At 48.9% G+C, this 27520-nt stretch overlaps 1 protein-coding gene across 3 annotated transcripts in view; it reads left to right on the top strand.

The window, feature by feature from the left end:
- LOC134927810 (mediator of DNA damage checkpoint protein 1-like) overlaps window positions 1–27520 on the top strand; it is an 840332-nt gene that overhangs the window by 158214 nt on the left and 654598 nt on the right. The gene's annotated exons all lie outside the window — the stretch shown is intronic.

The raw sequence follows: 27520 nt of genomic DNA, 5'->3' as shown, positions 1-27520 counted from the left end.
TTTTTTGCCATATATTCCCTCACAACCTAAGAAAGCACCGTATTACCAAATGCAGTCCTTTCGTTCACAAAAAGGCAAGAAAGTCCGAGGTGCGTCCTTTCTTGCCAGAGGCAGGGGTAGAGGAAAGAAGCTGCACAATACAGCTAGTTCCCAGGAACCAGAAGTCCTCCCCGGCTTCCACTAAATCCACCGCATGACGCTGGGGCTCCACAGGTGGAGCCAGGATCGGTGGGGGCGCGTCTCCGAAATTTCAGCCACCAGTGGATTCGATCACGGGTGGATCCCTGGGCTATACAGATTGTATCTCAGGGATACAAGCTGGAATTCGAAGTGATGCCCCCCTCACCGTTACCTCAAATCGGCCCTGCCAGCTTCCCCTTAGAGAAGGAAATAGTGTTAGCGGCAATTCACAAATTATATCTCCAGCAGGTGGTGGTAAAGGTTCCCCTCCTTCAACAGGGAAGGGGTTACTATTCCACAATGTTTGTGGTACCGAAACCGGACGGTTCGGTCAGACCCATATTGAATTTAAAATCCCTGAACATTTACCTGAAAAGGTTCAAGTTCAAGATGGAATCGTTCAGAGCGGTCATTGCGAGCTTGGAAGAGGGGGATTTTATGGTGTCCCTGGACATAAAGGATGCTTACCTGCATGTCCCCATTTATCCACCTCATCAGGAGTACCTCAGATTTGTGGAATGGTCTGTCATTAACAATTCCAGACGTTGCCGTTTGGTCTGTCCACAGCACCGAGAATTTTTACCAAGGTAATGGCAGAAATGATGGTGCTTCTGCGAAAGCAGGGAGTCACAATTATCCCGTACTTGGACGATCTCCTCATAAAGAAGAGGTCCAGAGAGCAGTTGCTGATCAGCGTAGCATGCTCTCGGGAAGTGTTGCAACAGCACGGCTGGATTCTGAATATTCCAAAGTCGCAGCTGATTCCTACGACGCGTCTGCCCTTCCTGGGCATGATTCTGGACACAGACCAGAAGAAGGTTTTTCTCCCAGCGGAGAAGGCTCAGGAGCTCGTGACTCTGGTCAGAGACCTCTTAAAACGAAAACAGGTGTCGGTGCATCACTGCACGCGAGTCCTGGGAAAGATGGTGGCGTCATACGAGACCATTCCCTTCGGCAGGTTCCATGCGAGGACTTTTCAGTGGGATCTGTTGGACAAGTGGTCCGTCTCGCATTTTCAGATGCAGCGGCTGATCACCCTATCCCCCAGAGCCAGGGTGTCTCTTCTGTGGTGGCTGCAGAGTGCTCACCTTCTCGAGGGTCGCAGGTTCGGCATTCAGGACTGGGTCCTGGTGACCACGGAGGCAAGCCTCTGAGGGTGGGGGGCAGTCACACAGGGAAGAAATTTCCAGGGTCTGTGGTCAAGTCAGGAAACTTGTCTGCACATCAATATCCTGGAACTAAGGGCCATATACAATGCCCTAAGTCAAGCGGAGCCTCTGCTTCGCAACCAACCGGTGCTGATTCAGTCAGACAACATCACCACAGTGGCTCATGTAAACCGCCAAGGCGGCACAAGGAGCAGGGTGGCGATGGCGGAAGCCACCAGAATTCTTCGCTGGGAGGAGAATCACGTAAAAGCACTGTTAGCAGTGTTCATTCCGGGAGTGGACAACTGGGAAGCAGACTTCCTCAGCAGGCACGACCTCCACCCGGGAGAGTGGGGACTTCATCAAGAAGTCTTCACACAGATTACAAGTCGTTGGGAACTGCCACAGGTGGACATGATGGCATCCCGCCTCAACAAAAAGCTACAGAGATATTGCGCCAGGTCAAGAGACCCTCAGGCGATAGCTGTAGACGCACTAGTGACACCGTGGGTGTTCCAGTCGGTTTATGTGTTTCCTCCTCTTCCTCTCATACCCAAGGTGCTGAAAATCGTAAGAAAAAGAGGAGTGAGAACAATACTCATTGTTCCGGATTGGCCAAGAAGGACTGGTATCCGGAACTGCAAGAAATGCTCACAGAGGACCCATGGCCTCTGTCTCTCAGACAGGATCTGTTGCAACAGGGGCCCTGTCTGTTCCAAGACTTACCGCGGCTGCATTTGACGGCATGGCGGTTGAACGCCGGATCCTAGCAGAAAAGGGCATTCTGGATGAGGTTATTCCTACGCTAATACAGGCTAGGAAGGACGTGACGGCTAAACATTATCACCGTATATGGCGAAAATATGTTGCTTGGTGTGAGGCCAGGAATGTCCCTACAGAGGAAGTCCAGCTGGGCCGTTTCCTTCACTTCCTACAGTCGAGAGTGACTATGGGCTTAAAATTGGTGCCCATTAAGGTCCAGATTTCAGCCCTATCCATTTTCTTTCAAAAGGAACTTGCTTCTCTTCCTGAAGTTCAGACGTTTGTAAAGGGAGTGCTGCATATTCAGCCCCCTTTTGTGCCTCCAGTGGCACCTTGGGATCTTAACGTGGTGTTGAGTTTCCTGAAATCACACTGGTTTGAGCCACTTAAAACCGTGGAGTTAAAATATCTCACGTGGAAGGTGGTCATGCTATTGGCCTTAGCTTCGGCTAGGCGTGTGTCAGAGTTGGCGGCTTTGTCACATTAAAGCCCCTATCTGGTTTTCCATATGGACAGGGCGGAATTACGGACTCGTCCGCAATTTCTGTCAAAAGTGGTGTCATCTTTTCATTTGAACCAACCTATCGTGGTGCCTGCGGCTACTCGTGACTTGGAGGATTCCAAGTTACTAGATGTAGTCAGGGCTTTGAAGGTTTATGTAGCCAGAACAGCTGGAGTCGGGAAAACTGAGTCGCTGTTTATCCTGTATGCATCCAACAAGCTGGGTGCTCCTGCTTCAAAGCAAACTATTGCTCGCTGGATCTGTAACACGATTCAGCAGGCTCATTCTGCGGCTGGAGTGCCGCCTCCAAAATCAGTAAAAGCCCATTCCACAAGGAAGGTGGGCTCTTCTTGGGCGGCTGCCCGAGGGGTCTCGGCATTACAGCTTTGCCGAGCAGCTACTTGGTCGGGTTCAAACACTTTTGCAAGGTTCTACAAGTTTGATACCCTGGCTGAGGGAGGACCTTGAGTTTGCTTATTCGGTGCTGCAGAGTCATCCGCACTCTCCTGCCTGTTTGGGTGCTTTGGTATAATCCCCATGGTCCTTACGGAGTCCCCAGCATCCACTAGGACGTTAGAGAAAATAAGATTTTACTTACCGGTAAATCTATTTCTTGTAGTCCGTAGTGGATGCTGGGCGCCCGTCCCAAGTGCGGACTTCTTCTGCAATACTTGTATATAGTTATTGCTAAAATAAGGGTTATGTTATGGTTGCATCAGGTTTATCTGATGCTCTGTGGTTGTTCATACTTTTAACTGGGTAAGTTTATCACGAGTTATACGGTGTGATTGGTGTGGCTGGTATGAGTCTTACCCTGGATTCCAAAATCCTTTCCTTGTACTGTCAGCTCTTCTGGGCACAGTTTCCTTAACTGAGGTCTGGAGGAGGGACATAGAGGGAGGAGCCAGTGCACACCAGTAGTCCTAATTCTTTCTTAGAGTGCCCTGTCTCCTGCGGAGCCCGTCTATTCCCCATGGTCCTTGCGGAGTCCCCAGCATCCACTACGGACTACGAGAAATAGATTTACCGGTAAGTAAAATCTTATTTTTGATACAAGTGAACGGCATTCCTAATTGTATACAAATGTCTATGATGGCCAACTGTATCATCTATGTATGCATGCAAGGGCAGTCTGACACAAAGCCAGGTTCTTGCAGTTATTACGTTTGCTGGAGTTGTGAGCACATAACTGGAAATAATTTTGTTAGCATTTTGCTTCTAAAGAGAGAGATTTTATGGCTCTGGACATCTCCAGAGCATAAGCCAAAAGGCAGTCCTCAGAACTACATTTTGAACAGGCAGAGTTTAAAATAGATGTATGAGTGATATACTCCATGTACCATATAAAAATTTGACTTGTCGCCATAAATATCATCGATGGGGAAACAGACCGGGTAAACTGTTGGCTCGTGCCCTTAGCGCTTAACGATCCTTGACGTGTATATCTGACCTCAAGGATGCAAATGGGGTACTCTACGCAAGTGACGCAGATTGCTAAAGTCTTTCATACATACTATTCAAAACTATATAATTTAACCTCAAAGCATTCACTTTCTGGCCAAATAGACCACAAATATGATATGCAGAAATTCCTGGAGGAAATTACATTTCCGACTCTTCCTCAGGGAATCACCCAGGCTTAATCTTATCCGATCCTATTGTTTCTTTGCCCAATCTCATGGAAGAATTTGCACGTTCTAGCAGATTTTTAAAATCAACTATTCCAAATCTGTAGCGCTAAACATTTCTCTACCGGCTACAGTGGTTTCACCTTATCTGTGTCATTTCCGTTTGTTTGGCAACACTCTCACATTAAATACTTGGGGATTTTGATCCCTTATAGACTCACCACAACAGTCACTTTTATTCCTACATATCTTCGCATAGTCATTTTTTTTAGACGTAAATCTCAGGGTGGTCAGCAATTACCTATGATTTCTCTTGTGTCCAAGAGGATGCTGGGGTCCACATTCGTACCATGGGTATAGGCAGGTCCATTAAGAGCCACTGGCACTTTAAGAGTTTGAAAGTGTGGGCTGGCTCCTCCCTCTATGCCCCTCCTACCAGACTCTGTTTAGAAAATGTGCCTGGAAGAGCCTGTCACAGCTAGGGGAGCTCTGCAGAGTTCCTCTAGTAAGTTATTTTTAGAGTTTATTATTTTACAGGGAGGCTGCTGCAACAGCCTCCCTGCTTCGTGGGACTAAGGGAGGGGGGGGGGGGGGGAGGAGCGTCCATCCTGCGGGGTCTGAGCCACTATCTCTTCTGACAGGACACTGAGCTCCTGAGGGTGATGATCGTTAGCCGCCCTAGGCAACCGCTCACTCCCGCAGCATGGCACCACCACCTTACAGAGCTGAAGATCAGTGGCGAGTGAGTCACCGCCCCCCCTGGCAAGCGGGGAGCTGGTGTGAAGATGGCGGCAACAGGGTATGGAGCACAGTACTAACTGCTGTGAGGGGAGCCCTGAGCCAGCACTTGCACCCTACACTGACCTTCAAGCTTGTCGGGGTCCTAGGATCGCTGCCAGCACAATTCCTCAGGCCAGTATAATCTTCAGAAGAGCGGGAAGACAGCGCCATTAAGGGGGCGGAGCTTATCCTCAGCGGACGCTGCAGCGTTCAGCGCCATTTTCCTGCCTGCAGAAGTGCTGTCAGTGAAGGAAAGTCCCTCCATATCAACTCCAGCTATCTCTTAATGGTACCAGGGGGTTGTAGAAGGGGGGGAAGCTGTTTTACAAGCTGTGTAACCTATTAAGGTGCAGTCAGCGCTGGTAGGGGTCTCCCTATACCTTAAAAAGCGCTGTGTGTGGGTTGGCTTCAATCTCTGTCTCTCATGCCATTCTTGGGGGTGAAACTCTAACCTCCCCTTCGTGTGTGTTTGGGGTCTCAGTTTAGCTATGTCTAGGGACTCTGTCATATGCTGCAGAGGATTTGTCCTCTCAGGATGATCTCATTCCAGGCAATCAGGATAGCACTGTTTTAGCGCAGATACCAGCAAGGGAGACTGAATGGTTTGCCTCTTTCAAATCTATGATGGCTCAGAATTCTACTAGGGTTGCACAGAATTAATCTGCCACTCAGGTTTTACAGAACTCTATGGCAGTTTGGTCTGGTTCTGTTACCTCAGAGCCCCCCTCTGTAGGTTCTCATAAACGTGCTCTTGCCCAAATTAAGCAAGATGACACGGATACCGATTCTGATACGGCAGACGGTGATGGGGATGTGCTCAGGGGGACCGCATCGCTTGCTTAAGGGGTGCAGTTGATGATAGAGGCTATTAGGGATGTGTTGAATATTACTGATACAACTGAGCAGGTTGAGGAGGCTTACTTCACAGACAGTAATAAAGCCTTGCTAACCTTCCCTGCGTCCAAAGAATTGAATGCTATCTTTGAAAAAGCGTGGGAAAACCCGGAGAAAAAATTCCAGATACCTAAAAGGGTACTGGTTGCTATCCCCTTTCCTGAAGAGGATGGAAAAAAATGGGAAAACCCACCCATAGTGGATGTGTCTGTATCTCAAAAAATGTGGTTTTACCTGTTCCAGGATCCACCACCTTAAAAGAACCAGCTGATCGAAAAGTTGATGCTACGCTCAAATCCATATACACGGCTTCAGGGGCGATACTACGTCCTACTATTGCCTGTGCATGGATTTCCAAAGCTATAGCAAAGTGGTCAGACACTTTACTAGAGGATTTGGATACACTGGATAAAAGTGACGTTGAATTGTTTTTACGTAACCTTCAGGATTCTGCAGGATTTATGGTGGAATCCATGAAGGACCAGGGTTCAATAGCTGCAGAAATTTCTTCCATGTCTGTCTCCGCACGCAGAGGACTGTGGCTGCGCCAGTGGTCTGCCGACGCGGAATCTAGGAAAGGTGTGGAGACCCTACCCTACACAGGTCAGGCTCTCTTTGGGGAAGTGTTGGATGCGTTGATTTCCACGGCTACAGCGGGTAAGTCACTTTTTTCCCCTCAGCTGCACCTGCTGCGAAAAAGCCTTTTTCTTCAGCTGCTTCACAGTCCTTTCGGGTTACTAAAGCAAGAAAGGCCAAACCGTCCAACACCTTCTTTTGAGGAGGTCGACCAAAATCCAAGAAACCTGCTGCTGCAGGTTCCCACGGAAACCTGCTTCAGGTACACCAAAGTCCTCAGCATGATGGTGGGCCGTGCGGCCTGGAGGTAGGGCCGGTGGGGGCGAGATATTTCAGTCACGTCTGGGTGTCACCCGGCCTGGATCCCTGGGTACAAGATATTGATTCACAGGGGTACCGGCTGGAGTTTCAAGGTCTCCCTTCGCAACGGTTCTTCAGATTAGGCTTGCCGGCTTTGCCTGCATACAGGGCTATCCTACAGGGAGCCATTCAGAGGTTGGTTGAGGCACAGGTTATTGTGCCGGTTCCTCCACAGATGCAAAACAAAGGTTACTATTCGAACCTTTTCGTGGTACCGAAACCGGATGGTTCGGTCAGGCCCATTCTGAACTTAAAATCACTAAACCCCTTTCTGAGGGAGTTCAAGTTCAAAATGGAGTCTCTACGGGCGGTGATATCGGGTCTGGAGGTGGAGGAATTCCTGGCCACATCAAGCTTATCTCCGATTTGCACTGTTGGACTGTCACTATCGGTTCCAGGCCCTGCCATTCAGCCTCTCCATAGCACCTAGGGTATTCACCAAGGTGATGGCGGGAATTATGGTTCTCCGCCGCAGACTGGGGGTGAACATAATTCCATATCTGGACGATCTGCTGATAAAGGCATCGTCCAGGGAGAAGCTGTTACAGTCCATTCTTCTCATGACCCACCTGCTTGTGGAACACTGTTGGATCCTGAATCTTCCAAAATCACATTTGGAAACAACCATGAGGTTGTCCTTTCTGGGAATGATCCTTGACACGGAAGTGCAGACGGTGTTTCTTCCGGAAGAAAAGGCGTTGGTGATACAAACAATGGTCCAGGATGTCCTGAAGCCAGCCTCAAATAGACATGATGGCCTATCGTCTCAACAAGAAGCTTCGGCGATATTGTTCCAGGTCGAGGGACCTGCAAGCAGTGGCGGTGGACGCTCTAGTGACTGTGGGTTTTCCAGTCGGTTTACGTGTTTCCACCACTTCCACTCATTCCAAGAGTGCTAAAGCTTATAAGGAGAACAAGGGTTCAAGCGATCCTCATTGCTCCGGACTGGCCAAGAAGGTCTTGGTACGCGGATCTTCTGGAACTACTGCTAGAAGAGCCCAGGCCTCTTCCTCTTCAGGATGACCTGCTAAAGCAGGGGCCGTTCGCCTATTAAGACTTACAACGGCTGCGTTTGACAGCATGGAAGTTGAATGCCAGATACTAGCTCGGAAGGGCATTCCGAACAAGGTTATTCCTACCCTGATGCAGGCTAGGAAAGGAGTAACGTCTAAACATTACCATCGCATTTGGAAGAAGTATATATCTTGGTGTGAATCCAAGAGGTTTCCATCGGTGGATTTTCAGCTGGGACGGATTCTCCTCTTCCTAGAAGCAGGTGTGGAAATGGGCCTGAGGTTGGGATCCGTAAAGGTCCAGATTTCGGACTTATCCATTTTCTTACAGAAACAGCTGGCTTCCCTCCCTGAGGTTGACTTTTTTTGAAAGGGGTTCTGCACATCTAGCCTCCCTTTGTGCCGCCTACGGCACCCTGGGATCTTAACGTGGTGCTGCAGTTCCTCCAATCGGATTGGTTCGAACTTCTACAGGAGGTTGAGGTCAAGTTTCTCACGTGGAAGGCTGTCACTCTGTTGGCCTTAGCTTCTGCTAGACGTGTGTCGGAGCTGGGGACTTTGTCTTGTAAAATCCCCTATTTGATCTTCCATGAAGATAGAGCTGAGCTCCGGACATGTCAGCAGTTCCTTCCAAAGGTTGTATCGGCTTTTTATATCAACCAACCTATTGTGCCAGTTGCTATTGACTCCTCAATTCCTTTTAAAGTCCTTGGATGTTGTAAGTGTGCTTAAAATATATGTGAAGAGGACTGCTTGTCACAGAAAATCGGACTCTGTTTGTCCTGTATGATCCCAAGAAACTTGGGTGTCCTGCTTCTAAGCAGATGATCTCTCGCCGGATTAGGTTTACTATCCAGCATGCGTATTCTACGGCAGGCTTGCCGTGTCCTTCGCCTGTTAAGGCCCACTCTACTTGTAAGGTGGGTTCTTCCTGAGCGGCTGCCCGGGGTGTCTCGCCTTTGCAACTCTGCCGAGTAGCTACTTGGTTGGGGTCGAACACGTTTGCAAAGTTCTATAAGTTTGTTACTTTGGCCTCTGAGGACCTTAAGTTTGGTCAATTGGTTCTGCAGGAGCCTCCACGCTCTCCCTCCCGTTCTGGGAGCTTTGGTACATCCCCATGGTACTAATGTGGACCCCAGCATCCTCTAGGACGTAAGAGAAAATAGTATTTTATTTACCTACCGGTAAATCCTTTTCTCGTAGTACGTAGAGAATGCTGGGCGCTTGCCCAGCGCTTCGTTTTCCTGCAGTGGTTATCTGGTTCAGTACAACTTTGTTTTTAGTTATGTTCTGCATGGTTACTTGGTAAGTAATGTTGCAGCCGTTGCTGTATTTCAAGCTAGTTAGCTTAGTTTGCCTTGTATGTGTGAGCTGGTGTGAATCTCGCCACTATCTGTGTATGATCCTTCTCTCGAAGATGTCCGTCTCCTCGGGCACAGTTTCTAGACAGTTTGGTAGGAGGGGCATAGAGGGAGGAGCCAGCCCACACTCTCAAACTCTTAGTGCCAATGGCTCCTAATGTACCAGTCTATACCCATGGTACTAATGTGGACCCCAGCATCCTCTACGGACTACAAGAAAAGGATTTAATGGTAGGTCATTTAAAATCCTATTTTCAGCATACTATCAAGCCATGGTTCTACATTGGATTATGGATTGGTCTCGTCCAGGCCCAGATAGGAAACAATGGGTCGATTTATAGGCTTCATCCACAAACCTTAATTAAACCTTAATTTGTATGCTATTTCTTGGTCTCAATATTAGACGCTCACTGCACCCAACAGTGGGTCCCACACTAGCTTTATGGAAGACACTTCGATATAGACCAGGTGTTTCAACAGGAAAAACGTCACTTTTATCGGCATAGCTTCTCAGTGGAGGAGGGCGAGTGTGACCAGGGTAAACCATTTGATTGGTCATGGCAACCTGAAAACCTTCATAGGGGTTTGGGAAAACGAGAATATTCTTGCTAAAGATCACTGGTTCTACCTTCAATTACGCTATTTCATCACATCACAGATAAGAATAATTGACCTTTATAAGGACATTGCCCCCTTTGAGTCCATGTGCAGTCATATTATAGCCCCCACACATAAAGTATCAGTTATCTACAAGATTCTTCTGCTTGGCTATTTTTCAGAGAAACCGTCTTTTTGTGACGCATGGGATAAGGACTTGGTACATCCTGGTATTAAAATTAACTGGGGTACACATTGCGAAGGAATGACACATTGCTCTACTAGACTGGAAGTTGTGGAAACACAATATAAAATATTGATGAGATGGTATAGGTGCCCATCTCTTCTACATACATTTTCTCTGACGTCCTAGTGGATGCTGGGGACTCCGTAAGGACCATGGGGAATAGACGGCTCCGCAGGAGACTGGGCACATCTAAAGAAAGATTTAGGACTATCTGGTGTGCACTGGCTCCTCCCCCTATGACCCTCCTCCAAGCCTCAGTTAGATTTCTGTGCCCGGCCGAGCTGGATGCACACTAGGGGCTCTCCTGAGCTCCTAGAAAGAAAGTATAGTTTAGGTTTTTTATTTTACAGTGAGACCTGCTGGCAACAGGCTCACTGCAGCGAGGGCCTAAGGGGAGAAGAAGCGAATTTACCTAAGTGGTGGTAGCTTGGGCTTCTTAGGCTACTGGACACCATTAGCTCCAGAGGGATCGCACACAGGACCCGACCTCGTCGTCCGTTCCCGGAGCCGCGCCGCCGTCCCCCTTACAGAGCCAGAAGCAAGAAGGTCCGGAAAATCGGCGGCTGAAGACTTCTGTCTTCTCCAAGGTAGCGCACAGCACTGCAGCTGTGCGCCATTGCTCCTCATGCACACCACACACTTCGGTCACTGATGGGTGCAGGGCGCTGGGGGGGGGGCGCCCTGAGCAGCAATTTTAACACCTTGGCTGGCAAAACTGACACCATATATAGCCCCAGAGGCTATATAGGTGTAAATTACCCCTGCCAGAATAACACAAAAAGCGGGAGAAAGCCCGCCGAAAAAGGGGCGGAGCCATCTCCCTCAGCACACTGGCGCCATTTTCCCTCACAGCTCCGCTGGAAGGATCGCTCCCTGGCTCTCCCCTGCAGTCCTGCACTACAGAAAGGGTAAAAAAGAGAGGGGGGTCACTAAATTTAGGCGCAGTATATATATAATACAAGCAGCTATAGGGGAAAACACTCTGTATAGTGATATCCCTCTGTTATATAGCGCTCTGGTGTGTGCTGGCATACTCTCCCTCTGTCTCCCCAAAGGGCTTTGTGGGGTCCTGTCCTCTGTCAGAGCATTCCCTGTGTGTGTGCTGTGTGTCGGTACCGCTGTGTCGACATGTATGATGAGGAAAATGATGTGGAGGCAGAGCAAATGCCTGTAAATGTGTTGTCACCCCCTGAGGGGTCGACACCTGTGTGGATGGACTTATGGAAGGAATTGCGTGACAGTGTCAGCTCCTTACATAAAAGGTTTGACGACATAGGACAGCCGGCTACTCAGCTTGTGACTGTTCCAGCGTCTCAATTGTCATCAGGGGCTTTAAAACGCCCGCTACCTCAGATGGCAGACACAGATGTCGACACGGATACCGACTCCAGTGTCGACGACGATGAGACTAGTGTACCCTCCAATAAGGCCACCCGTTACATGATTGAGGCAATGAAAAATGTATTGCACATTTCTGATAGTACCCCAGGTACCACAAAAAAGGGTATTATGTTCGGTGAGAAAAAACTACCAGTAGTTTTTCCTGCATCTGAGGAATTAAATGAGGTGTGTGAGGAAGCCTGGACTTCCCCCTATAAGAAATTGATAATTTCTAAACGGTTATTGGCAGCGTACCCTTTCTCGCCAGAGGATAGGTCACGTTGGGAAACATCCCCTAGGGTAGATAAAGCGCTTACACGTTTATCAAAACAGGTGGCACTACCGTCTCAGGGTACGGCCGCCCTAAAGGATCCTGCTGATAGAAAGCAGGAGTCTACCCTAAAAGCTATATATACACACACGGGCATTATATTGCGACCATCGATTGCATCAGCATGGATGTGCAGTGCTGCTGCTGCGTGGTCGGATTCCCTGTCGGATGATATTGATACCCTGGATAGGGACAATATTTTGCTGACAGTAGAGCATATAAAAGACGCTGTCTTATACATGCGCGATGCACAGAGGGATATTTGCCGGCTGGCATCAAAAATAAGCGCAATGTCCATTGCCGCCAGAAGGGGGTTATGGACTCGGCAGTGGTCAGGTGATGCCGATTCAAAAAGGCACATGGAAGTTTTGCCTTATAAGGGGGTGGAACTGTTTGAGGATGGTCTTTCAGACCTCGTTTCCACAGCTACGGCTGGGAAATCGACATTTTTGCCACAGGCTACACCACAGCAAAAGAAAGCACCGTATTATCAAGTACAGTCCTTTCGGCCCCATAAACACGAGGGCTCGAGGCGCATCCTTTCTGCCGAGAGGCAAAGGTAGAGGGAAAAAGCTGCAGCATACAGCCAGTTCCCAAGAGCAAAAGTACTCCCGGTAAGTCCACAGCATGACGCTGGGGCTTCACAGGCGGACCCGGGTACGGTGGGGGCCCGTCTCAGAAATTTCAGCACACAGTGGGCTCTCTCACAGGTGGATCCCTGGATCCTTCAAGTAGTATCTCAGGGGTACAGGCTGGAATTCGAGACGTTCCCCCCCGCCGTTTTCTAAAATCTGCCTTACCAGCAACTCCCTCTGCCAGGGAGGCAGTGTTGGTGGCTATCCAAAAACTGTATTCACAGCAAGTGATTGTCAAGGTACCCCTCCTTCAGCAAGGAAAGGGTTACTATTCCACAATGTTTGTGGTACCGAAACCGGACGGTTCGGTGAGACCCATCTTAAATTTAAAATCCTTGAACACGTATATCAGAAAGTTCAAGATGGAATCGCTCAGGGCGGTTATTGCGAGCCTGGACGAGGGGGATTACATGGTCTCTCTGGACATCAAGGATGCCTACCTGCATGTCCCCATTTACCCTCCTCACCAGGAGTACCTCAGATTTGTGGTACAGGACTGTCACTATCAGTTCCAGACGCTGCCGTTTGGGTTATCCACGGCACCGAGGGTCTTTACCAAGGTAATGGCCGAAATGATGATACTCCTTCGCAAGAAGGGAGTTTTAATTATCCCGTACTTGGACGATCTCCTGATAAAGGCGAGGTCCAAGGAACAGTTGGTAGTGGAGGTAGCACTTTCTCGGGAAGTGCTGCAACAGCACGGCTGCATTCTCAATATTCCAAAGTCACAGCTGGTCCCGACGACACGTCTTCTGTTCTTGGAAATGATTCTGGACACAGACCAGAAAAAAGTGTTTCTTCCAGTGGAAAAAGCCGAGGAGTTGTCATCTCTAGTCAGAGACCTCCTAAAACCGGGACAGGTGTCGGTACATCAATGCACACGAGTCCTGGGAAAAATGGTAGCTTCGTACGAAGCAATTCCATTCGGAAGGTTCCACGCAAGGACTTTCCAGTGGGACCTGTTGGACAAATGGTCCGGGTCCCATCTCCAGATGCAACAGCAGATAACCCTGTCGGCAAGGACCAGGGTGTCGCTGCTGTGGTGGCTGCAGAGGGCTCATCTACTAGAGGGCCGCAGATTCGGAATACAGGACTGGGTCCTGGTGACCACGGATGCCAGCCTTCGGGGCTGGGGTGCAGTCACACAGGGAAGAAATTTCCAAGGACTGTGGTCAAATCAGGAGATTTCGCTTCACATAAATATTCTGGAGCTAAGGGCCATTTACAATGCCCTAAGCCAAGCAAGGCCCCTGCTTCAGAACCAACCGGTACTGATCCAATCAGACAACATCACGGCGGTCGCCCATGTAAACAGACAGGGCGGCACAAGAAGCAGGAGGGCAATGGCAGAAGCCACAAGGATTCTCCGATGGGCGGAAAATCATGTGTTGGCACTGACAGCAGTGTTCATTCCGGGAGTGGACAACTGGGAAGCAGACTTCCTCAGCAGGCACAACCTCCACCCGGGAGAATGGGGACTTCATCCAGAAGTCTTCCAAATGCTGGTAAACCGTTGGGAAAGACCACAGGTGGACATGATGGCGTCCCGCCTCAACAAAAAGCTAAAAAGATATTGCGCCAGGTCAAGGGACCCTCAGGCGATCGCTGTGGACCAAATCTATCCTGAAGAGTGGAAAATTCTGAGAAAATGCGCAATATTATTCAGTAATATTTGGAAATTTTTTGCCCCCTCCCTGTAATTGCTACACTGTAACCTTACCTATTCTAGGTCATTGAGTACACCATGTTATTTTTTTGTAGTGCACCATTCAGAATTTTAATACAGGTTGAGTATCCCATATCCAAATATTCCGAAATATGGAAAATTCCGAAATACGGACTTTTTTGAGTGAGAGTGAAATAGTGAAACCTTTGTTTTTTGATGGCTCAATGTACACAAACTTTGTTTAATACACAAAGTTATTAATAATATTGTATTAAATGACCTTCAGGCTGTGTGTATAAGGTCTATATGAAACATAAATGATTTGTGTGAATGTAGACACACTTTGTTTAATGCACAAAGTTATAAAAAATATTGGCTAAAATGACCATCAGGCTGTGTGTATAAGGTGTATATGAGACATAAATGCATTCTGTGCTTTAATTTAGGTCCCATCACCATGATATCTCATTATGGAATGCAATTATTCCAAAATACGGAAAAATCCGATATCCAAAATACCTCTGGTCCCAAGCATTTCGGAAAAGGGATACTCAACCTGTATCTTTTTTAATTAAAAATAAGGTTAACAATTTGAAACCTATAATTTCCAGAAGACTAAAGGGTCCCATACACTACAATGATTTTGCACGATTTCATGCGATTCCGACCTCGGGACGATATATCGTATGAAAAGTGTCAAATCATATGTGTTTTCGATCCGATGCGTGGTCCCGTGAGTATCGTATCCTCTAGATTGCTAGTGCTGCACGATTGATTTATTAGAATCGGATGGAATCGGATGGAAAATTGTGTTCTTTTTGTTCATGCGATATATCGCACATGTTTGACTGGCATTCTCCGGGACACTCCAGCCCCCATAGCCCTCTAATCCAGCCCATCAGATATATTTTATAGTACAATTGTATGCCATACGATATATCGCATGTGATTTATTGCGGCTTGATCAATCGCAGGCGATATATCTTATGCAAAAATAGCACAAAAGTACAAAATCATATGGAATTAAAGGGAAATAGCGTCCGACTTCAGCCTCAGACATATCGTTGTAGTGTATGGGGCCCTTCAGATAAGATCTCATCAACCTAGAAAAGGTACTGATAAATGCTCCAATTTTTGGAACTGTTAGACCATTTGGATCTGTTCTGGTATATTTGCAGCATAAAGTTGCTCTGGGTTACTGAGAAAGTTTAACCTTAAGTATTTTAAAGTTCAGCCAATTTAAATGGTAATTGTTTTCCCCACCCCTCTGATTTACTGATATTCACTGTAAAACAGATACATGTTGATAATGCAATATTTCTGCTGCGGGGTACACTGGGATCCAAGGCACCAACAGGCTAAAAGCTTTTGACTGTTCCCAAGATGCACAGCGACGCCTCCTTCATAACCCCGCCACCATGCACAGCGAGCTCAGTTTGTAAGTTGGTGCCATGCAGTATGCAGGTGCCATGCCTTACGCAGCCTTCTCAGAGCTTCATTTTTACAGACTGACAGAAGAAAATGTAAGAAGACTACAAGGGCTGCTGCAGGCAAAGTCTCATAGACTTTTCCTGCGTGCAGCTCCATCACCCCCAGCGGCGCTGTATACTCCCGCGCCCTGGTTGCCGGGTCACTGCAGCGGAGGCGCCGGCTTCTTCCTCTCTAACAGTGAGTCACACACACGCCGCCGTCTCTCGGATCGCGGGGCCGCAGACAAGGGGGAGGTAAGGGGCTCCTGTGCCGCACTTTACCGCAATCCAGCGCGGCCGTAGGAGGCGGGCCACGCGTGGACACTGAATACTGGGCAGCCGCTCCACTAGCCACCAGGGTTGAATTATGGACACAGGCCAGAGGGATATTGTACCAAGTTCCTCCATTTTTTTTTCTTTTTACTGCCCGCACACCCGGTGGGGATGCCAGCAGGGTGAGCAGATTGGACCTGAGGCCCCTCCCCCCAGGCCCAGGGTGCCAATTCAGTAATGTTCCCGCCCTGGAGCTGCTTCCCTCTCCCTCACTCAAGGTCAGCAGCCATTACAGACAGAGCCATGCTGTTCCTGGGACTGCTAGAGCAAATCCTCCTTTGTGGAACCGCCTGACTGCCAGTGCTGTGCTTCCTACAGGACACTGGAGTATTCTACCTGTCACTCGAACTGTGTTAGTTAAGAAAGAGTGCATACATTCAGGTTTGTGTGGTACAAACACCCTGTGATATACATCCAGTGTTTACTGTGTTTGTTATATCCATAGTTATCACATATAGCCATACTGAGTATTACTTTGTATTGCTAGTCCAGTGCAGTTTATGGTACATCATTTCTGCATGGTACGCTTGTGACTATATATGTGTGAGTGCATGTAGCTGCTGCGTGGCTTATTGCAGGGTATTTCACTCAGTGGGCTATTCCGATATTGCTATACCTGAGGGGGCCAAGTGTTTCAGGTTTTTCTGTATAATTAATATAGGATTGTATCCCAAGATATACTGACGGTGTATTTTTACTTGTGATTTGTAGTCGCCATATATTCTATATCTATTGAACGCCCGGTCTGTGCTATCTTAGGCATCTTCTCTGAGAGTTCTTGATAGGCATAGTGCTGCTACACATTGTACCAGGTTGCCCATTACTGTGCACATAGCTATGTCTGCTACACGTGGCAACGACGACTGGGCTTCTCCCACACTGCGTGGTTGTAAGGCCGCGGATGTAATGGAGGATAATTTAGCAGCTGAGAGTTCAGGTTCAGGGGGTTCCTTACCCCCCAGTGGGTCGGTAGCGCTTGGGGCATCACAAGACCTACCTTGGGCTACATTCTCCACATTGTTAAACACGCTTGTGACTAAATTAACGCTCCCTGTGGGACCACCTGTGCCACTACCACAGTTTATGGTCCCTGCGGGACCACCTGTGCCACTACCACAGTTTATGGTCCCTGCTGTGAACCTGCCATGGGCGGATCAGCTTCCCACTCAGTTACAGCATTTGAACCGATCCATGACTAAATCGAAGGGTCACTCTCGCCCGCGTAAGACGAAGTCGTCTTCTAAACGGGCCATTGCCTCCTCCCAATCCACTGCTATTACAGACACGTCCTCTTATGAGGACGGTGCATTTACTGACCCCACAGACACTGACGCTGATGTTTCAGATGGGGAGGGGAAGTCATTGGTGGATGTCTCGGATTTGATTAAGGCGATACGGCTCATTCTTCAAGTGTCTGATTCTGAGCCTGAAACGGTCTCCAAGAAACCTGATAGGTTTAAACGTAAGAAGGTGGTTAAACAAGTTTTACCCTATTCTGAACACCTGGTTGACATATGTCAGGAATCCAGGGAAAATCTGGGGACAAAATTTACACCGAATAAGAGACTGTTGGCTCGCTATCCTCTTTCTGCGGAGGAATGTAAAAATTGGGAAACCCCTCCACCTGTAGATTCTCATGTGGCGCGTATGGTTGTTTCCTCTGCTCTCTGAAGGAACCAACGGATCATCGGGTGGAGGGCTGTTTAAAAGCGATTTATACCCTTACGGGGGCTGTGCAAAGGCCAACTATTGCAGCGACTTGGGCTGCTGAAGCTGTTGAGGCGTGGGCTCAGGAACTTGAGGTGGAACTGCCTTCCAATGCATCTGAGCATGCTCGACAATGTCTCTCGTATATTGCCGCGGTTTCTCTGTATCTTAAGGAGGCGGCCTCCGATGCCGGGATGCTGGCGGCTAAGGCTGCTATTGCGTCCGTCTTGGCCAGATGTATCCTTTGGTTGAGATCCTGGTCGGTGGATTTGGATTCCAAGAAAACCCTGGAGGTGCTTCCTTTCAAAGGAGACATTCTCTTTGGAGAAGACCTCAATGAGATTGTGGCTGATCTGGCTACTGCTAAACAGCTTGCCTACCTATTACGGCTCCTTCCGCACAGAAGGCTAAAAGTACTTTCCCGTCGGCTCTTTCGTCCTCCAGGTAAAGCAAAAGGTCCGGCGTACCCAAAGCAAGCTCGTGCTTCCAGACCTGCCAAGCCCAGACTGAAGCTTGCTTGGGCCGCCCGTCAGCCAGCTTCCAAAACTGACAAGCCGGCCGCATGACGGGGCAGGTCTCCCTCTGGGGAAGCCCAGGGGGTGGGGGGCTGACTTCTAGGTTTAGCCCAGGAATGGTTGAAGTCCACTTCAGATACCTGGGTGAGGGAAGTCGTTGCTCGAGGTTACGCCATACCCTTCAAGAATCGCCCCCCCTCATCGATTTTGCCTGACAGATGTGCCTCTGGATCCGGCAAAAGCAAACACGTTGCACTCTGTGGTACATTCCGTCCTGTCCACAGGAGTGGTAGTACAGGTGCCTCTGACTCAGGGGCAAGGGGTTCTATTCACCGCTGTTTCTAGTCCCGAAACCGAACGGGTCCTCGCAACCTATTCTCAATCTGAAGTCCTTGAACAAGCATGTGCGGATCTCCAAGTTCCGTATGGAAACTCTGCGCTCTATTGTTCTTGGCATGAAGTCTGGGGACTATATGGTCTCCCTGGACATACAGGATGCCTACCTACATATTCTTATTGCGGTATCTCATCAACAGTACCTGCGGTTTGTGATGGGCAACCGTCATTACCAATTTTGGGTGTTAACATTTAGTTTGACAACAGCTCCGCGAGTTTTCACCAAAGTAATGGCGGTCATGACGGCTGCTCTCCGCCGTCAAGGGGTCAGGATACTACCATACCTAGACGATTTGTTGATCATGGCGAGTTCCCCAGAACTTCTCTTGTGTCATCTCGATCTGACGGTCCAGTGCATGAAAGCCCACGGGTGGCTGATCAACTGGAAGAAATCCTCCCTGGTTCAGGCTCGGTGCATGGTACACCTGGGAGCGTTATTGGACACTCACAACCAGCGGTTGTTCTTGTCTCAGGAGAAAGTCCTGAAATTTCAGGACAAGATCCGATGCTTCCCATCCCGTCCGCAAGTGTCGATTCATTCGGCGATGCAAGTGCTAGGTCTCAGGGTGTCGGCTTTCGACATGGTGGAGTATGCTCAATTCCATTCTTGCTCTCTACAGAAGTTGATTCTGTCCAAGTGGGACGGCCTGCCTCACCGGATCAGATCTCGCATGATCTCCCTATCTCCGGAGGTTCGCCTGTCGCTGAGCTGGTGGCTTCAGGACCAACGATTGAGCAGGGGTCGTCCCTTCTGGATATCCAACTGGGTCCTGCTGACAACGGATGCCAGTCTGAGAGGTTGGGGCGTGGTGTTGGAACAACACTCTTCAGGGTTGGTGGACCAAGGAGGAGTCTCTGCTCCCGATCAATATTCTGGAACTGCGGGCAGTGTTCAACGCATTGACAATGGCCCAGTATCTCATACAGAACAGACCTGTTCAAGTGCAGTCGGACAATACCACCACTGTGGCATACATAAATCATCAGGGCGGCACTCGAAGCCGCATGGCAATGAAGGAAGTATCACGGATTCTTCAGTGGGCGGAGCGCCATCTGCCGGCCACATCCGCAGTGTTCATTCCGGGCATCCTTAACTGGGAAGCGGACTATCTCAGTCATCAGGACGTACACGCCGGAGAGTGGAGCCTCCACCCGGAAGTGTTTTAACTTCTCGTGGACACGTGGGGTCTTCCAGATGTGTATCTGATGGTGTCTCGACACAATCACAAGGTTCCGGTCTTCGGAACAAGAACAAGGGATACTAAAGCTGCGTTCGTGGACGCTCTGATAATTCCATGGAACTTTCAGCTACCGTATGTGTTCCATCCGGTGTCATTCCTGCCCAGAGTAATACGGTAGTTCAAGCAAGAAGGAGGAAACCTGCTTCTGGTTGCTCCAGTGTGGCCCAGACTGCACTGGTTCTCCGATCTCTTGGGTCTCTCGTGGGATCGTCCCCGTCTACTTCCACAACGACCAGACCGCCTCGTTCAGCGCCCTTGTGTTTACCAGGATTTGGCCCGTCTGGCTTTGACGGCATGGCCCGTGAGTCTACTGTCCTGAGGGCCAAGGGTTTCTCTGAGGCGGTCGTTCAGATTATGTTGAGGGCCCGTAAACCGGCTTCTGCTCGGATATACCATAGGGTCTGGAATGCATACTTTACTTGGTGTGCGTCTCACAATCATGACGTTTTCAAGTTTAGTACGGCCAAACTATTGGCCTTTCTACAACAGGGCCTAGACTTAGGCTTGCGTCTGGCCTCCCTTAAGGTTCACATCTCTGCCTTGTCGGTTTGGCTTCAGAGAAAAATTTCTACCCTGCCTGATGTCCATACTTTCACTCAGGGTGTGTTGCCTCCTTATGTGCCACCGGTGGCCCCTTGGGATCGGTCGCTGGTTTTGGAGTCCTTACAAGAGTCTCCGTTTGAGCCTCATACCTCTGCACCTCATACCTCTGCTGACCTTAAGTGGCTTTCCCTTAAGGCTGTGGTTCTCAAACTCTGTCCTCAGGACCCGACACAGTGCATGTTTTGCAGGTAACCCAGCAAGTGCACAGGTGTATTAATTACTCACACATTTTAAAAGGTCCACAGGTGGAGCTAATTATTTTACTTGCGATTCTGTGAGGAGACCTGCAAAACATGCACTGTGTGGGGTCCTGAGGACCGAGTTTGAGAACCTGTGCCTTAAGGTGCTATTCTTGCTGGCAATTGCTTTAGACAGAAGGGTCTCGTACTTGGGTGCCTTATCCTATAAGTCTCCCTATTTGATTTTTCACTGTGACAGGGCGGTTCTTCGAACACGCCCAGGTTATTTACCCAAGTGGTGTCTTCCTTCCACCTTAACCATGAGATTGTGGTTCCGGCCTTTAATTCTCCTGAGTTGTCTACCAAAGAGCGGTCGTTGAATGTAGTACCTATGTGAATAGAACTTCCTCCATTAGGAAATCTGATTCTCTTTTTGTATTGTTTGGTTTCCACAAACGTGGCTGGTCTGCTGCCAAGCAGACCCTGGCCAGATGGATTAGAATGGTGATTGCACATGCGTATGTACAGGCTGGTCTTCCGGTTCCTGCTACCATTAATGCCCATTCTACCCTTCTTGGGCGGCCCACCGTGGTGCGACCCTTGAACAATTGTGCAAGGTGGCTACGTGGTCCTCAGGGAACACGTTCATTAGGTTCTATGCCTTCGATACCGCCACTTCCCAGGATGCTACCTTTGGACGCCAGGTTCTTGTGCCCGCTACAGTGCTTTCCCTCCCATAAGCAACTGCTTTAGGACATTCCTGTTGTGAATCCTTGTGGAGCCCAGTGTACCCCGCAGCAGAAAACGAGATTTATGGTAAGAACTTACCGTTAAATATCTTTCTGCGAGGTACACTGGGCTCCACAAGGCGCCCACCCTGATGCACTTAGCTTCTTTGGGTTGGTATTGGCATAGCCGCTGACAGCCTCTCTTGGGATGAGTGTGTGGTGTAATTGGCTACGAGTGGTTGTCGTCTCTGGTACCTGCTACTGCATTGGGCTAGTTAACGAAACTGAGCTCCCTGTGCATGGAGGCGGGGTTATAGAGGAGGCAGCGCTGTGCATCTTGGGAACAGTCAAAAGCTTTGAGCCAGTTGGTGCCTCGGATCAAGATCCTACTCTGCACCCCAATGTGAATCCTTGTGGAGCCCAGTGTACCTGGCAGAAAGAGTTTTAACAACGGTAAGTTCTTACCATAAATCTCGTTTTCTCAAGAATAGCAGGAATAGTTTTCTTTTAATAATATTTATAAAACAAAAGATTATCTGCAAAAAACAGAAACCTTAAGTTCAACTTTCCCCACCAATATTCTGGACCATTCCTTAATTTTATTCAGATGACACAGAAAAAGGTCCAAGGCTTTATTAAAAGGTAACCTCAAAAAGAGGTTGCCCTTATTTTATCCCTCTGCCTGACCCAATTCTTCCTGTATTTAGGTTCTTGTCAAAAATGCCTTGGGCATAATTATTTTTAGACATTGTTTTTTGATGCATGTTAACTTTAGCTCCTATTAAATGTGTTTAGTTTTTGTATTGGCAATCTAGTAACCAGCTGTGTATCCTGTTGTGTTCATTTTTGTAAAAAATGCATAGTTGCGTTATAAGTTGTAAGACTTTACAATAACATGTAACTTGTTGTTGGTCTTTGGTTTTAATAAAACAATAATTTGAGCTATTAAATTTACTCGAAGTTGTTTACACAGTAGTATAGAATCAACAAGATTGATTCAGCCAGTAACAGTGATTGCAAGCTTTTTCCAGGTCTGTGCCTTAAGTTTGAAATATGTTGTGATGATAATATTTTTACTCAAGATAATCAGTGGATTTAGGTGTCATTCAGACCCCCAAGGGAAACCTCATAGTCCATTGGAGAGGGCAGAGTGGGTACAGCTGGGTCAGGATTGATCCATGAAGGTTAAATATATAGGACTTAAACGTATAGCTCCTAAGACCAGAAAACCAGTCAGAAATATCAACCCATCTGACCTATTTACTGTTTGTTTTGTAACTTGTGATTTCTCTAACGTCCTTGAGGATGCTGGGACTCCGTAAGGACCATGGGGGATAGACGGGCTCCGCAGGAGATAGGGCACTTTAAGAAAGCTTTGGATTCTGGGTGTGCACTGGCTTCTCCCTCTATGCCCCTCCTCCATACCTCAGTTTTACGCTGTGCCCAGAGCAAGATGGGTGCACTACAGAGAGCTCTCCAGGGGGGAGGGGGGGGGGGGGGGGGGGGTGCCCTGGGCAGCAATATAAACCTCTGCATGGCAAAAAGACTATATACATGTACAGGTGGGCTCTGTACATGTATATAAAAGAGCCCCCGCCGTATTTTACTAATTTTGAGTGGGACAGAAGCCCGCCGCTGAGGGGGCGGGGCTTCTCCCTCAGCACTCACCAGCGCCATTTTCTCTCCACAGCACTGCTGAGAGGAAGCTCCCTGGACTCTCCCCTGGTTACACACGGTGAAAGGGTGCTTAAAAGAGAGGGGGGGGGGCACATAATTGGCGGTTTACATATAACACAGCGCTGCTGGGGAAAAACATTTTGTGTTGGTCTCCAGGGTTATTGCGCTGGGGTGTATGCTGGCATACTTTCTCTCTCTCTCTCTCTCTCTCTCTCTCTCTCTCCAAAGGGCCTTGACAGGGATACTGTCTTCAGAAAAGGGGTTCCCTGTGTGTGTGAAGTGTCGGTACGCGTGTGTCGGCATGTTTGACTAGGAAGGCTCGCTTACTGTGGAGGGGGAGTGTTTGAATGGCAGGTCGCCGTCGGCAACGCCGACACCGGAATGGGTGGATATGCTGAATGTCTTGAATGCAAATGTCAATCTATTGCATAAAAGGTTAGACAAGGCAGAAGCTAGGGATCAGTCAGGTACCCAGTCCATGCTTGTCCCTGTGGCGCCAGGCCCGTCGGGGTCTCAGAAGCGCACCATATCCCAGATCGATGACACAGATACCGACACTGATTATGACTCTAGTGTCGACTATGAAGATGCAAAATTACAGCCGAAGGTGGCAAAAAGTATTCGGTACATGATTATGGCCATTAAAGAGGTTTTGCATATTACTGAGGAACCCCCTGTCCCTGACACGAGGGTACACATGTATAAAGAGAAAAAGCCTGAAGTCACATTTCCATCATCATTTGAATTAAGTGAATTGTGCGAAAAGGCTTGGGACTCTCCAGATAGGAGACCACGAGTTCCCAAAAGGATTCTTATGGCGTATCCTTTTCCACAAACTGATAGGATACGCTGGGAATCTTCACCAAAAGTGGACAAGGCGCTGACACGTTTGTCCAAAAAGGTGGCACTGCCTTCTCAGGATACGGCTTCCCTCAAGGAACCGGCTGATCGCAGGCAGGAAATTACCTTGAAGCACATTTACACTCACTCCGGTACTATTGCTAGACCGGCTATGGCATCGGCCTGGGTTTGTAGTGCGGTTGTGGCATGGGCAGATTCCTTATCTGCGGAGATTGACACCTTAGATAGGGATGCCATTCAAATGACCATAGAGCATATCAGAGATGCTGCCTTGTATATGAGAGATGCTCAGAGAGACATTTGTTTATTAAGCTCCAGAATAAATGCTATGTCTAATTCTGCTAGGTGACTCCTGTGGACCCGGCAGTAGACGGGAGATGCCGATTCTAAGCGGCACATGGAGTTCTTGCCGTACAAGGGCGAGGAGTTGTTTGGAGACGGCCTCTCGGACCTTGTCTATACGGCTACGGCTGGTAAGTCGAATTTCTTACCTTATGTCCCCCCGCAGCATACTAAGAAGGCACCTCATTATCAAATGCAGTCCTTTCGTTCCAATAAAAACAAGAAGGTGCAGGGATCGACCTTTGTTACCAGAGGAAAAGGCAGGGGAAAGAAGCTGCACACAGCTAGTTCCCAAGAACAGAAGTCCTCCCCTGCGTCTGCAAAGTCCACCGCATGATGCTAGGGCTTCCCGGTGGGAGGCAGATCTGGTGGGGGCTCGTCTTCGGTTTTTCAGCCACGTCTGGGTTCAATCGCAGGTGGATCCCTGGGCAGTAGAGATTGTTGCTCAGGCATACAGGCTAGAATTCGAAGACTTGCCTCCTCGCCGGTTTTTCAAATCGGCTCTGCCGACTAACCAGTCAGAGAGGGAGTCAGTGACAGCAATCCAAAAATTGTAGGTTCAACAGGTGATTGTCACAGTTCCTCACCTCCAGCAGGGAGAGGGATATTATTCAACCCTGTTTGTGGTCCCGAAAATTGGACGGTTCGGTCAGGTCCATTTTAAACCTGAAATCTCTGAACTTGTACTTGAAAAGGTTCAAGTTCAAAATGGAATCACTCCGGGCGGTCATCGCCAGCCTGGAGGGGGGGGGGGGGGTTGGATGGTGTCCCTGGACATAAAGGATGCATACCTTCATGTTCCAATATTCCCCCCCATCAGGCGTACCTGAGATTTGCAGTGCAGGACTGTCACTACCAATTTCAGACGTTGCCGTTTGGGCTTTCCACGGCCCCGAGGGTTTTCACCAAGGTAATGGCGGAAATGATGGTGCTCCTGCGCAGGCAGGGGGTCACAATTATCCCATACTTGTACGATCTCCTAATAAAGGCGAGATCTCGGGAGAAGTTGCTGGACAGCGTGTCTCTGTCCATGAATACGTTGCAGCTACACGGCTGGATTCTCAATATACCGAAGTCCCAGCTAGTTCCTACAACGCGTCTGACCTTTCTGGGCCTGATCCTAGACACAGACCAGAAAAAGGTTTTTCTTCCGATGTAAAAGGTTCAGGAACTCATGACCATGGTCAGGAACCTATTGAAACCAAAGAAGGTTTCAGTGCACGCGGGTCCTGGGGAAGATGGTGGCTTCATATGAGGCCATCCCTTTCGGCAGATTCCATGCGAGGACTTTTCAATGGGACCTCTTGGACAAGTGTTCCGGGTCCCATTTACAAATGCATCAAAGGATCACCCTGTCTCCCAGGACCAGGGTATCTCTCCTGTGGTGGCTGAACAGTGCTCACCTTCTAGAGGGTCGCAGGTTCGGCATTCAGGACTGGGTCTTGGTGACCACAGACGCAAGCCTCCGAGTCTGGGGAGCAGTGGCACTGGGAAGAAATTTCCAAGGTCTCTGGTCAAGCCTGGAGACTTGTCTCCACATCAACGTCCTGGAGTTGAGGGCCATATACAACGCCCTGATTTAAGCGTAGAACTTACTTCGGAGAAGACCGGTTCTGATTCAGTCAGACAATGTCACTGCATTGGCTCATATAAACCGCCAAGGCGGAACAAGAAGCAGAGTGGCCATGGCTGTAGCGACCAGGATTCTACGCTGGGCGGAAGGCCATGTAAGCGCGCTGTCAGCGGTGTTCATCCCGGGGGTGGACAACTGGGAGGCGGACTTCCTCAGCAGGCACGACCTGCATCCCGGGGAGTGGGGACTTAATCCAGAAGTCTTTGCACAGATCGCGGATCGGTGGGGCCTGCCTCAAATAGACATGATGGCGTCCCGTCTCAACAAAAAGCTAAAGCGGTATTGCGCCAGGTCAAGGGACCCTCAGGCGGTAGCGGTAGACGCTCTGGTGACACCTTGGGTGTTAAGATCGGTCTATGTGTTTCCTCCTCTTCCTCTCATACCCAAGGTGTTGAGAATTGTAAGAATAAGCAGGGTCAAAACAATCCTCATTGTTCCAGATTGGCCACGGAGGACTTGGTATCCGGAACTGCAAGAGTTGCTCACAGAAGATCCGTGGCCTCTTCCTCTAAGGCAGGACCTGCTGCAGCAGGGGCCCTGTCTGTTCCAAGACTTACCGCGGCTGCGTTTGACGGCATGGCGGTTGAACGCCGGATCCTAGTGGAAAAAGGAATTCCGGAGGATGTCATTCCTACCCTGATCAAGGCTAGGAAAGACGTGACGTTGAAACATTATCACCGTATATGGCGGAAATATGTTTCTTGGTGTGAGGCCAGAGCTGCTCCTAGGGAGGAGTTCCATTTGGGCCGTCTACTTCACTTCCTTCAAACAGGAGTGTCCTTGGGCCTAAAATTAGGGTCCATAAAGGTCCAGATTTCGGCCTTATCCATTTTCTTTCAAAGAGAATTAGCCTCTCTTCCTGAGGTACAGACTTTTGTGAAGGGGGTGCTGCATATTCAGCCTCCCTTTGTGCCTCCGGTGGCGCCTTGGGATCTTAACGTGGTGTTACGTTTCCTCAAGTCACCTTGGTTTGAACCACTTAAAACTGTGGAGTTGAAATACCTCACGTAGAAAGTGGTCATGTTGTTGGCGTTAGCTTCGGCGAGACGTGTTTCAGAATTGGCGGCTTTATCGCATAAAAGCCAATACTTGGTTTTTCACGTGGATAGGGCAGAGTTGAGAACTCGTCCTCACTTTCTGCCAAAAGTGGTCTCATCTTTTCATGTGAACCAACCTATTGTCGTGCCTGTGGCTACAAGGGACTTGGAGGATTCCGAGTCCCTGGATGTAGTCAGGGCTTTAAAGATTTATGTGACCAGAACGGCTCGGATCAGGAAGACTGAAGCTTTGTTTGTTCTGTATGCGGCCAACAAGGTTGGCGCCCCTGCTTCAAAGCAGACTATTGCTCGCTGGATCTGTAACACGATTCAGCAGGCGCATTCTACGGCAGGATTGCCGTTACCGAAATTGGTTAAGGCCCACTCCACTAGGAAAGTGGGCTCTTCTTTGACGGCTGCCCGAGGGGTCTCGGCATTACAGTTGTGCCGAGCAGCTACTTGATCGGGGACAAACACCTTTGCAAAGTTCTATAAGTTTAATACCCTGGCTGAGGAGGACCTCCTGTTTGCTCAATCGGTGCTGCAGAGTCATCCGCACTCTCCCGCCCGTTTGGGAGCTTTGGTATAATCCCCATGGTCCTTACGGAGTCCCAGCATCGTCAAGGACGTTAGAGAAAATAAGATTTTACTTACCGGTAAATCTATTTCTCGTAGTCCGTAGAGGATGCTGGGCGCCCGTCCCAAGTGCGGACTTCTTCTGCATGACTTGTGTATAGTT

This window comes from Pseudophryne corroboree, chromosome 5 (genome assembly GCF_028390025.1).
Source record: "Pseudophryne corroboree isolate aPseCor3 chromosome 5, aPseCor3.hap2, whole genome shotgun sequence".
Lineage (NCBI taxonomy): Eukaryota > Metazoa > Chordata > Amphibia > Anura > Myobatrachidae > Pseudophryne > Pseudophryne corroboree.
The sequence above is the reverse complement of the archived record's forward strand: the minus strand, read 5'-3'. Positions and strand labels throughout refer to the sequence as shown.